The sequence below is a fragment of the Nicotiana attenuata genome, chromosome 7 (genome assembly GCF_001879085.1).
Source record: "Nicotiana attenuata strain UT chromosome 7, NIATTr2, whole genome shotgun sequence".
NCBI classification, from domain to species: domain Eukaryota; kingdom Viridiplantae; phylum Streptophyta; class Magnoliopsida; order Solanales; family Solanaceae; genus Nicotiana; species Nicotiana attenuata.
Window position 1 is genome coordinate 97,292,024 of NC_031995.1, and position 15,405 is coordinate 97,307,428.

The window sequence follows — 15,405 nt, forward strand, 5'->3', positions numbered from 1 at the left end:
AAGACTAACTATGCTTAAGTTGTAAACAATTAAGAGAAAGATCTAAAGTTATGATTCCCCCTATTGATGGAATCCCTTCTGGTTGTGTTTCAATAGATTCACCTAATCGTCTCTATCAATCATGAGCACTCTTATCACCGTAAATCTCTCCCGAGTAATCACGACAATTTACTAGACGCACTCTCCTGAGTTATGCTAGCTGGCTTTGTTTATTACAACTCACTTTAGATTGTACCCAAGGCTTCGTTATCCCTAATCCCGCCTTTAAACCCTCGGTTATTGATCTCTCATATACTTTGGGAGTGGTGTTGTTCAACAATTACCTAAATATGCACTCTCTCCCGAGTTATGCACACTAAATAGGCACAGCTAATTGAGGATCCTATCAATTAACCACAACAAGAACGTAGTTTAACAAATAGAGATTAAACTAGGCAAACTATATAAACATCACAAGAAGTTCATCCTTCAATAGGTTCCATCAAAACCTTATACTAAATATTTAGCTACTCATACTAGTGTTCATCATAACAATAGTCAAATTTATCACAAATAGTAAAACACAAAAGGAAGAAAGGAAGAACTCGATGTTGAATTATCCTCCTTGCCTCTTGCCTCTCCTTGCCTTCAACTAAGCTATGAAAACCTTGATTATAATCCCTTGGGCGAGCTGGACCTTCTATAGGTTAAGTGGATTTACCCCCGAACTTCCAAGTTTACCCCTGAACTTTATTTTTTCGAAACTGGGCTAGCGCGGTGGCACTAATGACCGCGCATATGGCCTACCATTCCGCCTCGAATTCCTGGGCTACCATTCTGCCTTGAATTTCTGGGTCATCATTTCAGCTCTTCTTTCTCTCGTCTTCCCACGTACTCAGCTCCTAGGGGCTTCCCTTGCTTCAATTTAGCTTCAATTATAGTTCTAAGTCCTCATACATGCCACTCACTCTTGCAAAACATGAAATTCACAATTAGAGCCAATTTATCATCATTTAACTATCTTATAATAGTGAAACATAGTCAAGCTGGGGCATAAACAGTCGCCAAATTACATGAATCTAGCCTATTATCAGATACAGTCGAATACAAAATTCTGTCTAGCTGTAATCCCCTGTTTCACGCCTAGAAATGCTATTGTATTCATGAATACAGTAGCTTAAATACATCGAATACACTCTAAAAAATCTGAAAACATAGCTATAGGAAGTAATATAGTAAATGGTAGCTATAACTAGCTAATAACCACTAAAACATAGTGGTTTCTGAAATTTTCTCTTCTTAATTTGCATGTATAGCCCATATGCTAAATCCGTGTTTAAGAAAAATGCCATAAGCTTAATCTTGTAATTGAATAAATTCCTTGAAGAACTTTTAAATGAATAAGAAATAATGCCTGGAAATATGGAAACATGCATAGTGTAATAGGAAAACAAGATTATCTCTATTATCTTTTTTTTAAGTAGGAAGCGATTTTATAGTTAATACCCTAAACTCTCCTTAAACTATCATACTATTGTCAATTTCCTACTTAAACTATTTGATGTTCTCAAAACGCCCCTGAACTATATTGTCCTTCATATTAAAACCTCTTTGTTGCTGACATGTCATAAGGTGTGTACATACTCGCATGGAAGCGCGTGGCAGCTGAAAAAAGCCATCAAAATATCTCACCTGACAGAATATAATGGCTAGTTAGCCTAACCTCTTTCAAATTTATTTATTTTAATAAATATTCTCTTTATTTTAGTTATATCCACCTTTCATCCTCATTTTTCACTATTCTTCCTTATTTTTTCACTTTTCTTCTTTATTTTTTCTTCTTCAGTTCTCCGTATGGTTTCCTTTGAAAAGATTTCTCCCTCTTTTGTTTTCTCTGAAGTGATTTATTCTCTTTCTTGTTTTAGTCTTCTTTCATGTCTTACACATATTGTTAAAAGAATACTAATTTAAATCTTCTTGTTAAACTCAACACCTTGTAGAGAATAAAGTTGAATCTCTTGAACCTTCTTTATGTAATATGCAAATAAAGAATGTAATTGTTGGCCAATTAATTTTTTATTTGCGAAATTTATTTTGTGTAATCATTTTTTATGTAATATAAGATGATCTTTGAGAAATGCAGCATTATATGCCTTTATTTATATTTTAATTGTGCTGTAAAGTGAATATAAATAAGAGAAATTTTCAGAAATTATTATTGTTTAGTGGCTATTAACTTCCTATAGCTACCATATACATAATTACTTCATATAGCTACTATTCAGTTATTATGCGACTGTATTCACTGTATTCGCGCTATTATATTCATGAATACAGAAAGGGAAATCGCCTAAAAAATAGGGGAGTCCAGTTGTATGCGACTGTATTCGTTGTATTCGCGCTACTGTATTCATGAATACAGTAGCGGAATTCGCCTAGAAAATAGGGGAGTCCAGTTGTTTAATAACGGAAAGAGGATCAATTAGCGTGTATCACTCCTAATTTAACTCAACAAAATCAATTCTACATATAATTCGCTGCTACTATGTTATATTCTATGTATTCGCACGATTGTATTTATAAATACAGTGAGGTAATAAAAAAATAGGGTGTATACCGTTATATTTAATTCGACTGTATACATTGTATTCAATTCACAGATATTCATTATTCATTATTATGCATTGTTTTTAATTAACCTTATTCAGTTTGACTGTATTCAAACAACAAAAAATCACAAAACACAGTGATATTCGACTGTATTAAAAAAATACAGACCTTTAGAATACATAAATACATGCGAAAAATAATGTATTTATACAAAAATATAATATATTTAGTGTATTTGCATAGAATACATTGTATTTGTATCATTGTATGTGACTAAAATAGCAAAGAAGAGAAGTAGGTTCGCCGGAGATGGCATTTTCCGGCCAAGCAAAATAGAGTGTAACCTTCTTCGAAGTTGTTGAATCAGCCATTAAAGACGAAATTTGAAGTTTCTTCCTCAAAACCTAACAATGGCGAAAATTAAAAAAATGAGTGAAGAGAAAAAGAAGAATGACAGAGTAGTAAGGCGTGAACCGGCCAAAAGTTTTACCACTTATCACGAATTTTTAGAGCAAAAATATTAAGGATCAATTCTGAGAAATCTGCTCCTACAATCTTGCTGAGAGAGAGAGAGAGAGAGAGAGAGAGAGAGAGAGAGAGAGAAAGAAGAAAAATTTTGCTGTGATTTGAGAGAGATCGTGTGTTAACTGAAAGAAAGAGAGAGAAGAAACATAAATAGCGAATTTCACGGTTCAATGGTAGTGTATACCATAAATACATATTTTTTTATAAAATACAAAAGGTAGTTATAGATAATAGTATTTTAAAATGGTTTTGGTTTATAATAAATAGGGTGTACTAATTTACTATAGGAGGTAAATTTTCCTATAAATAAGGACTTATCCATTTGGAGTTTAGCATAAAGCACAATCAAAATTAAACCTAAAATTAACACAGTACATTAGATATTATTTGGCCAAAACTCCTAAAATTAATCAATCATCCGAGAGTAATATATCACGAGTGAATTGTATGAAAAACTTTGTACAAATCATAAATTAATATAGTTAGACAGACGCACCTTTAAAATCTAACACGGAATTTTAATATATAGGGGAATGTAGTTCAGGGGAGTTTTGGGGACACCAGATAGTTTAAGTAGTTCACTGACAAAAACGTAATAGTTTAGGTGGGTTTTAGGCTGAGTTAAATAGCCACATGTAGGGCTACATGGCACTTTCTTTAAATAATTAGGAGCGTGTACTAGACGCGAATGTAAAGAGGCATTATTAATATGAAGGGCAATATAGTTCTGGTTTTTTTTGGAGACACCGAATAGTTTAAGTAGGAAACTCACAAAAATATGATAGTTTAAGGGTATTTTAGGGTATTAACTCTTTATAATAATTATGCAACATTAGGTGCTAGTGCACTGCAGTCTTCACTACTACCACGATGGGCTACAATTATGCCTCTTAGGACATTTTTATTTCCTAGAACAACCAACTTAGAACACAAATTATTCGAAATATCTCTTACACAAGGAAAACCTTCCTGATTTTTATAGTAGGCATCTACCACTCATTTAGGAGGTGTTATAAAAGTACATAAATTATTTGAGCTGAACTGCTTGAGATCTTCCTTAGCCAAAAGATAGGCTACACTGTTTGCTTGGTGGAAGTTATGCCTCACCACGACCTCCCCTATTTTCATTGCTTGCTCTATTTTTTCTTGATGAAGTAAGGTGTTATCATTAAGAAGGCATCAAGAAGATGCATAAGAAAACAAAAGATTACAAAGAGAGGTGTCTGTTAGCTCTATTAATACAAAAAACTATGCTAGGATCAAAGATCTAACAAAATCCAAAAAGTAATCAGTGGTATTTACAGGGGTCATGAAGTTCCAGCTAAAAAGACTAACTAAACATCTAGCCTTCAGGAAGAATGCTGGAGTTGAGACACCATCAAAATATTTGCGATTTCTCTCTGTCCAGATACGCCAAAATATAGTTGCTGGGATCATTTTCCATATCCTTCTGATGGCCTTATCAACTTTCCACAAAACCAGCTATCGTAGGCTTTCTTGACTGACCGAGGGGTGACCCAGGATAATCCAAAGATGGAATAAAAGAAATTCCATAAGTCAGCTGCAACTGGACAATGAAGGAATAAGTGGTTTATGCTCTCTGCGTTATGGAGACACATGTAGCATATGTTAACTAGTATAATATTTCTCCTGATTAGATTATCCTGAGTGAGACATGCCCCTTTCAATTCTGTCCATGTGAAACATATTACCTTAGTAGGCAGTCTAGTCTTCCATATGTGCTTCCAAGGCCAATTTTGTAATATCCCATTTTGAGAGCGAAAAAGATTGTAGCCAGCTTTGACTGTGTATTTGCCTTCCTTGGAGCTTCCCCAAATGATTCTGCCTGGATGTTTTTCTTCAATGTTGTAGCCTTCTAAAGCTTCGAAGAGCGCCAGTAGATCATTGATTTCCCAATCGTCTAGGTTTTTCTGAATAAGGGATTCCATGTACTTCCTTCCCTATTCTGAGCTATGGTGGATGATCACGTCCAAATGCACACCTCAAAAGAGGTATGACACGGTCGTATGCAATAATAAAACCCAACAAAGAATCGGGATCGAATTCTCAGAGAGCTAAAATGGGAGCTAGGAGTATATATTCGGAATGAGCAAGTGAAGTATCTAGATTGCACTTCCACAATGAGGTTTTTGTTTTTATATCTAATATTAATCTAAGGAATGCAAATTAAAGATATAAGACTAGGGATAATTATTTCTGAGGGTTTTCCAAATATATAAAAATGCTTAGGGATGTGACCATGACAAGGGTGTTTGCCTAATGGGATAAAAACTTTTATGCTCGTTTTGTTTATTGTGGTGTGTTATAACTCACATCTCTATGTTACCCACTCAATTCCCCTCGATCAGAGAGTGGTTTTGCCCAATTTGGATTTCTCAAGACCAAATGGGTATCAACCAAAATAATTGATAAGAGCTCAAGTCGGGTTGTTACTATCTCTAGGTTGAACCCTTTAACTAGGTTAACCAATCTCTCAATTGACCCAATTCCTTATTAGCTAGTTAACCTAGACTAGGTCCCTCTTTGTCAAGAAGAGACTAAGTCAAATAGGCATGAATCAGTGTTGCAACCATCAATTCTACAATTGAACCATGAACTAAGCTAAATAATAAACAATCAATCATAAACAAGCATAAAATTAATCATCCATAAGGTTTACACACTAGGGTTGGGTCACAACCCTAGTAAAAATCTAGCTACTCATAGTGAGTATTGTGAAAAACAAAGAAGAAAAGATAATAAAACTCATATTGGAAGATTAAAATAGAGAAATCTAATGTTAAAACATCAAAATAAGCTACAGTTTCCTATAACAGAAAAGAGAGACGGCTACAGTACTTCAGATATTCAAAACTTGACCTAATCTCGTGAAACTCGTCTATTTATTCAAAGCTGAAAATCTCGGACAAAAATGCCCCTCGAGAGGTTTTGCGGCCGCACAATTCCATGTGCAGTCCGCAAATTTCTTCATCTGTCAGGAACTGGAGGTCTACGGCCGTACATTTCTGAACTGCGGCCGCGAGCAACTCTTCTACGGTCCGCAGAATTTGGACTGCGACCGTACAATTCTTGTGCGGTCCACAATTCAAAGAGGCTCTGGACTTGGTCTTTTTGCATACTCTCTGATCTTTGACTCTTAGCTCATCTTTGCGGCCGCACAATTCATGTGCGGTCCGAAATTCGCGCAAATGTCTGATAGATTTCCCTTTTTTATTTGCGGTTGCAGATGGAAATCTGCGGTCCGCAATTTCTTCTGCGGCCGCAGAATTCCTTCTGCGGACCGCACAGTTATGCTCCTGCGCCTTTCGTTGCCTTGTGCCTCGGTTTACTCCTTTTTGAGCCGGATTTTATCTCGGGAGATCAATTTCCATCATTGCTGCAATTTTGCACAACTCCATTAGTTTTGGGAATATAATTCAATGCTTTTAGACTAAAACAAAATTTAAAAGGCGCTAATAAGCAGTCAAGATCCCCACTTATCAACTCCCCCAAACTTAAGTCTTTGCTTGTCCTCATGCAAATAAAATAGTTCCCACCTTCAAAAGTTAAGGGACATTACAGCTAGCCACCGGTGAGCCATTCATACCTCACTTGGGACCAACAATTACCCACACCACTCATGTATTATTGACAAGGCGACAAGTTAAACATTTATGCACATATAGCTCTAATGTGACATTCGAGCATCAAGAGTTGACTTTACTCATCAAGGACTCTCGCTTTATCTTGTATGTCATGGTGGTCTCAAAACTCTTCCTCCTCTACTTTCCATTTGCCAAGCTCACTTAAGAAATTATCACTCAATTTAAAGATTTGTGAAAGGTTCACTCATCTCTTTCAAGAGAGTGTCACAGGTAATGCTTCAAGTACCATAAGCTTTCTCCTCATGTAGATCACCATTAATGTAAGCTCACTCGACTCAAAATCAAGTAGGACTTCTTTTGGGATGCAATGTAAGCTTTTGGATTTGGGTTTGGTACAATATGGGTAAGTGGTTACACCTTCCTTAAGAAACTCCATCTTTCATTTCTCGGATCACACTTTGCAAATTTCTTGAGGCACTTTCTTTTCCTTGGGGGACTAGAGATACTTAACATCACTCTTTCTTGATCATTATGTTCATATTTCTCCATATTTGGGATCATTGCCTTTCTTTGAATCCCTTCAACTCTTCCCCTTATTCACTTTTTTTGTTCTTTTCTTTTCTTTGCCTTTTCTTCTCATCATTTCTGTTCTCTTTTGTGCCTTGATACCTTTTTCTTCCTCTTCTCTCCCCCAAACCTATTCTTTTTAGCTATTTGTTTCACATGAGTGTTAAGGAAAGCTCTGGTGTCAGAGAGACTCACGATAGAATGGATAAAGCCTTGTAACATGGTTTTCAAATGAGAAAGGCTAACGGATCGAAGGGATTGACTAGAGATGACATCATTGGTAGGCAATAGAAAACTCAAACGGGCCAGGGAAATCCTACAATCACTTCTCAAGCCAAGCAAAACTTAGAGTTTCACCTTAAAGCACATTCGAGGTAAGTTCTAGACCTTTCGCACGGATACTTGGACTGGAAACAAAACATCTCACCCCTCATGAAACTAGATTGTTAAAGAGGATAGAGTCGAGGGCCCACAACGACCACATTCAAGATTGAAGATCACTATGGTCCAATTAGACCACTCGATGGTACCAAAGTCAACACAAGAGTCACAAAGTCACTAACTAGAGCTATTTCCTTTTAAAAAACTTATCTCTAACCATAAGCAAGTAGTTAAATGTGTTGGTGCCAAATGAAGCATATTTGACTCTTCGAGTTTGACTTAATCAGGTCTTTTTATTCATTACTACCACTATTATCACCTAAACACAAAACAAACTCATTCCCTTAAGAAGGTTATCACGCCATCCATCGTTGGGACGAGTCACACAATAACTACCTTTGAAAAGAACCATGTCATTAAGAAAACCAAAGGCTTATTATCTATTAAAACATAAAAAGAAGCTACTAATTTAAACACTAACTAATACGGACACAAACATAAAGAAGCTATAAAGAAAAAACTATTGAAAGCATAATGAATGTACATAAAGTGAGAGAGAAAGAGAATATATATACATAATGAGAGAAGAGAGAGAATATATATATAATGAGAAAGAAAAAAGAAAATAGTATAAATTTAAGTACATGCCAAATGTTTTAGAATTATCAAATAAGATCAAATAAACCCACCCCAAATAAAAATAAGCATTATCCCTAATGCTTAACAAAATAATAATAAAGGAAGGGAAAGAGTGAAGAAGACTCCCTATGGCTCCTTGGACATCTCAGTGTCCCCAGCAATGTCACCTCCCTCAGGCTCATCCAACTGGATCTCATCATCTTCAATTCTGGGAGTGGACGGGTTGGTGAACATCTGAAGCACTTCCTTGGCAGTGTCAGCAGCCTGGTCTGGATCCTCAGACTGGCCAGCTGGTGCCAATGGAGTTGATGGTGCTGTAAGACCTGGATCAATCAGCATGTCAAAGGGAATATCTCCGACTGTTGCAATCCTTGTCACATGTATCCGGAGCTTGTCAATTGACTTCTTGGTGGCTTGGGACTTTCTCATTTCTTTACTTATTTTTCCAGCTCTTCTATCACTGACCCATGTTGCACTAAAGTAGCCATAATAGTAGTATGATTCTCCAGGAGCTTCTTCAAAGTCTCTTTAACTATCGTGGATCTGTGGTGACTGAATAGATGACTGCGCTGCAACTATACTGGATAAGTCAGATAACTTTGTCGTGGCTGTCTGCATCCAATTGTTGAGGCTCGCCAATGTTTGGGAGACTCGCAACACGGAAACTGGAACAATAGGCATGGGCACTGGCTTCAAAGCCGAGGTGGAACCTGTGAAAGGGACTGCAGTAGGAACTGAAGATGATGGGGGAGGCATAACTGTGGCACTAGAGGAAGGATCGGCCGAAGTGGATGGAACATTAGCTGCCTCCGCAACTACCACAGCTGTCTCATCAGACTGGCCTGTGGTGGTAGACAGTTGACTTTTTCTCTTTAGGTTGTTTTCATCCATAAGTGAATACCATGAGAAAGGCTTCTTCGGCCACACCTTTGTGTCCTAATCCCGTGGCTCTACCTGCGCATCCGTAAGATACTTTGTATTGGTGTTGGGATACAGGTAGAAAGAGTCATCCTGCCGAGCAATCACCGAGCGTTGGCCGACTTCACGGCACCCACATTGATAGGGTACCTAGCCATGATAAAGCAACTAGAACTGCCCGAGGAATTTGAAGATGTCTCATTCTGGCTCGGGTCTAGTCTGTTGCAGACAAAGGTTTGCCACCCCTTTGCCTCAAAACTCAGAGTGCTCCTCTGGATATGCATCCCTATTTTGATCCATGGTGGTGGTGGTCCTGGTGCAGCTAGAATGTCCGCTAACCAAGGACGAGTTGCATCCCCAAGTGCATATATCTCTAAGTACTCTGTGGGATCGACATCGTCAAATCCCAAGTATGTGTTCAATGTGTGCTGATCAAAGCGCACTTTGAGGTTTCTCACTTTCATCACCTTTGTCCCCTTTTTGATATACGCCACATTAGCGTAGAACTCCTGGACAAGGTACTCTTTTGCATCCACCATGCTCTGGGTAAACCACATCCACCCCTTGTGTTCTCTGAACTGTCTCAATACTACTGGGTTATACCTTTCCAGATCTTTCAACTGAAACTGTTGCTCAAGAGTGAGCGACCTCATTGGCCACCAAGTGCGGAAGGCGGTGAAAGCAGCCAAACTAACAAACCGGTCCTCCCAGAACTCTTTCTTCTTCAACCTTTCAAGGCCGGTAGCTGTAGCATCTTCCCCTCTACCATTATCGGGGATGTCCTCAACTGTAGTATCTGGTGCCTCAGGGACAAGTGTAGTGGATGGCTCAGAAGCCTGACTAGCACTTTTTGAACCCTCACAAGTGCTCTGAGATGTGGACGACTCGTCCCTGAGTTGATATCTCCCTGGCGGCTTTGACTAGACAGCTAGCTACTCTTGAACCAAGTTGCCCTCTGGTGCTTCCCTAGACGAGACATAAGAGCTTGACTCGGAGGGCTCTGCACCTATCCCTCTGCCGGCCATAACTTTCTTAGAAATTATCTTTTGCAGGTCGAGGGGTAAAGCACTCTTGCCTCGACCCCTGGAAGGTTCACCCCTCCCCTTTGAAGTATCACCTTTGCCTCTAGATCGAACCATTTTCTGTATAAAGCAAAGGTAACTATTAGTTGTAATTCAAGTTCAGACATACAAAGAGCTATGTAAAGATACACCAGAAACACAGTTGAGACATGCTTGTAGGATAAGGATATACGGCCCACATATTTTCCCTTGCGACTGCAGATTAGGCCTTGCGGGCCGCACAATTCTCACTTGCGACCGCAGATGTGGATTGCGGTCCGCACATTTTGTCTTGCGGCCGCAACTCAGAAACCAAAACTATGCCAACTCTCTGATAACAGAGAATTGGCTGTTTTGCGGCCGCTACCTATTTTTTGCGGTCCACACAATTCTCTTGCGGCCGCACATTTGAGTCACAAGTTTGTAAACTCTCTGAAGACAGTTAAAGATCCGTTCTGCGGCCGCAATGGGATTTCTGCGGTCCGCATAATTTTCTTGCGGCCGCTGACCCATTCCTTACCAAATTACCCTAAACTCAACTTCTGCGGACCGCATAATTTCTTGTGTGGCCTAAGATTTCAAACAATCACGAACATGCAAGTACTATTATCTAGGGCTTGAAATTTCTGCACAAAATTGACATGGTACATCGTAGAAGCATGAAGATCTATTGACCCATTCCCCCATATGCAAGTATCAGTTAACCCATTACAGATTTACCCCCACATGATTGTACAATTGAGTTCTACTGACAAATGGCCTAAAGATATTTAAAAGCTACACTTAAACTAAAATTGAAAAATTCTAAAAAGTAATTGAAGCATACTAGATATGAAGGAGTGCAAGGAAGGAGTGATCACAATTGTTGAGTGTGTGGGCAGATGATTTACCAAGAGATTTCAAATTTAGAGTTGTGTATGCTCAGAGAGGGAAAAGTGTAGCAGTAGGCTTAAGCCTCTTATTTATACTTATTGATTTTTCTAAGGGAAGAAGGAGCCAGTGCGGCCGTAGAATTCCAATTGCGGACCGCACTCTGTTAACTTGTGAGCTTAAACCAACATTTTGTCTGCGGTCCGCAGAAATTTGTGTGCGACCGCAGATCCCTGTTGCCGACTGCAGATTTTCTGTTGTGGCCGTAGATCGACCATTTTTTTGACAGACCAACTTCATAGAGTTGTCATTTTCCACCTTCCATTTGTGTGGTGCAGAGCACTTTTGCTGCAGCAATCATAATTTTGCGGTCCGCACAATGCAACTGTGGTCCGCAATTCCTTCAACACTTAACCAGATTTCTATCCGCAATTCCTGCAAGGCACACTCATTCCTACAGCACACTTCAAATCAAGTTAGCACAAAAATAACACCTAACTAAAAAAGAAACAAAGAAAAGAAAAAGAAACATGGGTTGCCTCCCAAGAAGAGCTTGATTTAACGCCGCGACACGACGCTGAATACCATCAATTGAAATGAATGACTGCCACGACATGTTCATCTCCAACTTTTCCCAAATAGTCCTTCACCCGGTGACCATTGACTCGAAATACCTCATTGTTCTTGTTCTTCAAGTCCAATGCACCAAAGGGTGTCACACCCACCACTTCAAATGGGCCACTTAATTTAGACTTTAACTTCCCGGGAAACATCCTCAACCGTGAGTTGAACAACAACACGAGATCTCCCTCTTTGAACTCTTTGTTCCAAATGTACTTGTCATGAAGATATTTCATCTTTTCTTTGTACAAGGACAAACTTGTGTATGAATGGTAACGGAACTCATCCAACTCACTCAAATGTGCAATCCTCAAGTTAGTGGCTACATCCCAGTCAAGATTCAACTTCTTTAAAGCCCACATTGCTTTATGCTCAAGTTCCACCGGAAGATGACAAGCTTTTCCGAACACCAACCGGTATGGAGACATTCCTATAGGTGTTTTGTAAGCCGTTCGATAAGCCCATAATGCATCATCAAGCTTCTTAAACCGATCCGTCCGATTGGCATTCACTGTTTTGGACAAAATACTCTTTATCTCCCGGTTAGAGACTTCCACTTGACCGCTTGCTTGTGGATGATAGGTAGTCATGACTTTATGAGTAACACCATACTTCGTAAATAAGGTGTTGAAAGCTTTGTTGCAAAAATATGACCCCTCATCGCTTATGATAGCCCACAGAGTACCAAACCTTGTGAAAATATTCTTCTTCAAGAACGCCACTGTTACAACCCATATTCACGTACGTCAGTTCATTCTATAAGGTAGTCGACGTAAATCCATGAAGAGATTATCTTTAAGATGATAAGAAGTTAATCATATTGGTCTTAAATGATACAAAGGTGTATAAGGGTGGTTAACAATTATTAGAAGTTAAACGAATCAAGGATGTTGTCAGCCGTATTTTTGGAAAAACCTAGATGTGCTTAATGCACTCAAGAGGTCGTATTTTAAGGTATTTGAATCATACAGTATCCGTATCATAAGTCTTGAAGTCAAACGAGTTATGAAACAAAGGTCGACAAAAGTTGTCGAAACTTAGGGTCATAATTTTACTTAAACATTAAGTCAAATGTTACTAAGCTTTTCTCCCAATTTACAAGGAATTACGGGGTGATCTACCCACCAAATTAAATATATATGAGTCTAGTTTCTAATGCATTAAACCGTTCATCGATACGACATCGGAGTACAGAGATATAGGCATTTTTGCGAGACTGCACAAGCTGCTAGGTGACAAGTAGGTGTGTCACCTACTTGGTTAAATGATAGCCCAAAAATAGGAAATTTCGGGTCGGCCAAAGAGCCCATTTAAAGGGTTATCTCCTGCAATATAACCCTCATTATATATCACAAATAACCAGACCTAAACCCCTGCAAACTTCCTCCCAAAAATTATCCACAAACCCTAATCGATTTTCCCTCTCTTTCAAGTTCTAATTGGGGGTAAAACCTATAGTTTGAAGAACCAAGGGAAGGCCTGAGTTATCCAACAAGTAAGGTGAGTTTACTGCTCTCTTTCATACATTTATTCTGCTGTAAATTCATGGTAATTCGTTCTATACGTGTAAGAACTCACGGGACGGTGATCGGAAGCCGTGAGTTCGAGTTATTCACTTGTAGCGGACTGTTTTGTGTTGCTGTTGGGCTGCGTGTTTTACTACTGTTTTGTGGAGTTTTGGAGGAGGAAGGGTGTGGATAAACACCATATAGATGTAGGGTTGTGTGCTGGTAGTTCTTCGTAATATTTCCGGGTCGTTTGACACGACTACGGTGGCCGTCGTATGTATGAAGTGATTAGGTTGTGCGTGGTCTATTTTGGGAGGCTCAATATGATTATTATTGATGTTGTTTGGGCTTTTTGGTGATTGTTTGTAATTGGGTGAAGTCATATATATAGGGGAGGTGCTGTCCGTTTCATCGTAAAATAGGTTGTGGTCGATACATAATAGTTATGAAGCTTGAATGATAACTATAGTATCGTTTCTCTTATTGTAGACTAAGGAGTCGTGAAAATTGCATAGCTTGAGATTGGGGCAGTATATACAAGGTATGTGAGGCTATCCCTTTCCTTCTTTTGCACGACTCCGATTGTACATAATGTAATGAACGAGCTTCCAAAGATACTCTACTCTTAGAAGCTAGCAGTACTTACATTGTTTCCCCTCTTATGGAACGACTGATGTTGATGTTGCTTCTCTTATTCTTATGTTATCAATGTTATTAAGACTTCCTGATTCTTATAAGGTTCATGGTGAAGAGTTAGTCCTAATAACGTATACATAGGATACCGACCTTACGTCACTCCGAAAGGTTTAGAACACGAGTCCATGAGTCGAGAATGCATTATATATATGTATCTATTTTACTCTACCGAGCCGCGCTATAGTCGGCCGGGTACGACACCTATTGTGAAACCACTGATCAGTTGGGTTTTACCGAGCTCCACGTGGCCGGGTACGATTCTACCGAGCCTTATGATGGCCGGGTACATTTTTACCGAGCCTATTACAGCCGGGTACGATATGATGATGATGATGCCCACAGAGGCGTATGTTTTAAAAGTTTATGTATATATACATATGTATCACGCATTTCATGTCAGTAGCCCTCAGAGGTACCCAGATGTTACAGGTTGTATATTCTCTATCCCTGCTTACATTACTGTTCATACTTATGGTTCCCTGCCTTACATACTCAGTACTTTATTCGTACTGACGTCCTTTTATTTGTGGACGCTGCATGTCGTGCTGCAGGTCTTGATAGACAGGCAGGCGCAACTTCCTTACCATAGTAGGCTGTCCAGTTCAGCGGTGATTGGCGAGATCCCTTCTTCGGACTTGCCGTGGTCTTGGTATGCATTTTTGTTATAGACATTATGGGTATGTCGGGGCCCTGTTCCGGCAATGTTGCAGCACTTATGTTCCTTTAGAGGCTTATAGACAGGTGTCGACTCATATATAGTTTGGTATGCCTTGTCGGCTGGTTTTTGTTCTTTCATGGTAGCGTGGTAGCTCGTACCTTATATATAGTTTCTTGCTTGTCTGGTCATCCCATGTTATGTATGTTCATGCCATCATCTTTTATTGTTGGCTGTCCGTGATCCATGTCTACCATTTATATTGATCTTGTCGGCCCTAAAAGATAATAAAGAAGGTTAGATAAAATGTACGTTGGTGCTCGACAAGTATGGCCGGGTGCTAGTCATGGCCCTCCTGTTTGGGTCGTGACAAACATGGTATCAGAGCAGGTCTGTCCTAGGGGTTGTCTATGAGCTATGTTTAGTAGAGTCTTGATTATGGATGTGTAGCGCGCCACATTTATAATCAGGAGGCTACATGACATCTAGGGTTGTTACCCTCTTCCTGAATCTAGATCGTGCGTAGGGTTGAGTCGTAAGTGTTTGTCTCTAATATTCACTTTGTTTCTTTCATCGATGCCTTCGACTAGGAAGCAAGCAATTAGTAGACGGCTTGATACAGCTGTGGGAGAGGGTACCAGTCAGGTGCCCCAAGCCAGAGCAGGCCAAAGTGAGGCTCAGAGTGACATGCCGTCTCATACCTCATCTACTCCGTCTCCTCCAGAGGATATTAGGAGGCGCCCAGCACCACCAGTTCCGCCGTTTGGAAC